Raw genomic sequence first — 3,287 nt, 5'->3', positions numbered from 1 at the left:
ATAGTGGGTCCCACTTTTAGTTGATACGTGTATCTCGTAAGGCATTAGATATCCAAGGGCCCAAAAACTCGATCTGTGGAAGATTCCATAAATGGTTTTTGGAAATCTCCATATCCAGATCAGTTCAGATCGGAGGGTTAGGATCCTCCAATGGAAATGATTTTTGGGGCACAACCTATTTACGTTGTGCCCAAACAGATGAACGGTTTGGATCATCAAAAAAAGTGGGCCGTACCTACTTTTTGAGACTTCAGGTGTTTTCACGGCCACCCATCGTATAAATTCTGTCGATGGATGTAAAATCTGGACCTTTGCCTCGCATAGTTTTTGGCCGTCCAAATTCAAAGGTGTTGGATTGTTCACATGGTGAAATTTTGGCCTCTAGACTTTAGAGATCCAAAATATGGCAATTAAATGAACGGTTCAAATAATTTAATTGGTGGGCCTACTATTAGATGAATAGATTCAAATAAATCGTAGTTTCAAATGGATGGGGCCCGATCACGATTATGGACAATTTGTTACACCATATTATATATCATGGTGAAACTCTAGGTTGTGTTTGGATTATGGGAATTAGGAATCGGTATTGACATCCCATTGTATTCACATTCTAATTCCCCTCCTAAATGGAATGGCAATTCCGACTCTAGTTTTGGGTAAGCATTGAAATCAAGAATAGATATGATTCTGGATCAACAAGTCTGGCCTATTGCCATGGATCAAGCTTTAATGAAAAGGACCTCATTTAAGATGTCTTTAAGTCATTGATTATTTGCATGCCTTAGTATTGCAAATAAGATCTCCATTCAACATAGGACCTAGACACACCGAGTAGAGGTACAATTTGGGTTGGGTCAGATCAGGTTGAACTTTTGTAAACATTAAAGAATTGGAATTGACATGAACCCGAACCTGACCCGATCCCATCTCAAGTTAAAAGCTAAATCAAAATTCCCAAAAAGTGACCTTACCTCTAACACTGAGTTGCCCGGTTATAACTCATCAGATAAATGGTCCCAATCACCAAGCACATTTACCACAATAGACGTCTTTTTATCATCAAGACAAAGTAAGGCATTATATATAACGAGAATTATATGGTGACCGACCGTGTGGATGTAATGGTCGGATAGAGACAAAACATGCTCCCTTGATTTCTGAACCAAGGAAAAGTAAAAAGGGGGGCTTTCTCTTGGATTAAAAATCAAGGAAGAGATGGTTTTCTCTCTCCGACCTTTAAATCTACACGGTCGGCCACCATATAAGATCTCATATATAACATACCATCATCTACAGTTAGTCTACTAGAATATGATCTTCTCGGGTAATTAGTTATATACACCGAACTACGGTGTACTAACTTAGTGGAGTAATGCTTCGTCTTGTTGTCACTACCCACAACCGGAAAGCAATAGAATTCATAAGCGGAAAGAGAATGTCATCCACCAAGCAAAGAGCAAAAAAAACTATAAATTTTATATATGCTTCACTTTGTGTTTTCTATTACATATATAAAGTATGGGCAAGAAAAGAATAATGACAACCCGACATTCCCCACTGCTAGTCTGGCATAGAAAACCAAAAGTGGCTTTTCAGAAGGCCTCTGAAATAACATATCACCATTAATGTTCACCATTCTCAGAGCTCCTTAAACAGTTTGGTGGTTCAACCACAGCAAAACCACCTTCTCTGTATCACCCAAATCCAATTAAAAATATCAGTTTTAGAGTTCCATATATAATATCAGATAAAAGGAATAAAAGATACAAAATAATGCTAATAACATCATACACTTTTTCTGGGATAGGTATATGATGGGACCCAGGATCGATCCTCCAACCAGGAAGTGACACGTGTCCTCTGGTGATATACCCTAATTACCCCCGCTATCAGGGAATAATTAAAGAGCTAATCCTAGAAAGTAAAGGAAAAGTTGACCCTCCGCCCAACCACAGGGCGACACCTATGCAAGGGGTAAAAAGGTAAATCGACTCTGACCACCTACTATAAATAGCCGTCTGAGGCTCAAAGGTAACTAGGTAAGGGTTCAGAACCCGAGAAATTACTATTCATTATTATTTTTGGTCCAAAGATGAGATCATAAGCTGACTTGAGTGTTGAAGGGCCAATCCGGAGCCACGACTCCGGGTTGGTCTTCTGACCGGGTGCTACCTTGTGCAGGACTCATCTGAGTGCAGGACCCTCTCTGTCAAGCGATCAGATCAACATCCATTCCAATATCCGATTGTAACCCAGCCAAGTTCTCTCTTCTTGAACTGCCACATCACATTGACTGTTTTTAACCACAACAGTTTGGCGCCATCTGTGGGACCCGAACAAAAAGCTATCCCCAATCTCCCACATGGCAGGCAGGAAGAGCAACCGTGCAGGTTCAGGCTGAGGAGTGGGATCAGGGCGAGGAGCTCACTCACAGCAGCCACCTAGAGACCCTCCACTTCCCTGTCCTCCTCCTAGAAGCCGGCGCCTAGCTTCACAAATCGTAGCGGAAGTCCAATCAAAAGACCAAGTGCTGGAAGATCAACGATCGGTCGCACCAGTTGTTCAGCTCCCGGTAGAACAATTCAACCAGATGATGCGACAAGTCGCCGATCTAACTAAGCAAGTGAAAATTCTCACTCACTCTCCTCTCGCACGTCCACAGTCTCCGGAGCCACATGTGCAAAGAGAAGGAGTGTCCCATAGGCACAAAGAACCACCCAACCACTCCAGGTCTCGTCTCCGCTCCCCCAACTGATGTTCAAGGCGCAGTCGTGAGCGATCTCCCTCGATGAGCAGGAATAAATAAACGTCGGGGGCGATCCCCGTCGCCAAGTCGAAATCGTCGACAGGACCGGTCGAGATTAGTAAACCGGCGACAAAATCTGAAAAATATCACAGAACAAGCAAGGCACCAGAGTCACAAGAGAAGGTCCGAAAGTCGATCAGATTCTGTTTCTGGTCCTCTACAAGAGCGTAAAAGACGCAGAGAAAGAAAAGAGGATAAGAAAGACGAGCGTCTAGAGCGGAAGCTTGAGGAAATTGATCATCAAATCAAAGAGTTGGCCAGAGAAAGTAAAATTCCAACCTCAAGGCTTTTAATAGCAAGCCTCCATTTACAGAAGCCATCTTAAGTGCACCAACTCCTCAAGACTTTCAAATGCCACTGATCCCCCGATATGATGAGACAACTGATCCTGTGGACCATCTGGAGACCTTCAGGACCATGATGCTTTTACATCAGGTCTCGGATGGATTCCTGTGCAGAGTATTCTCAGCCACTCTGA

This window comes from Tasmannia lanceolata, unplaced genomic scaffold, assembly GCF_043159265.1.
Source record: "Tasmannia lanceolata isolate RefF3 unplaced genomic scaffold, GAP_Taslan_0.1 ptg000013l, whole genome shotgun sequence".
NCBI lineage: Eukaryota > Viridiplantae > Streptophyta > Magnoliopsida > Canellales > Winteraceae > Tasmannia > Tasmannia lanceolata.
Note: the sequence above shows the minus strand (reverse complement) of the source record.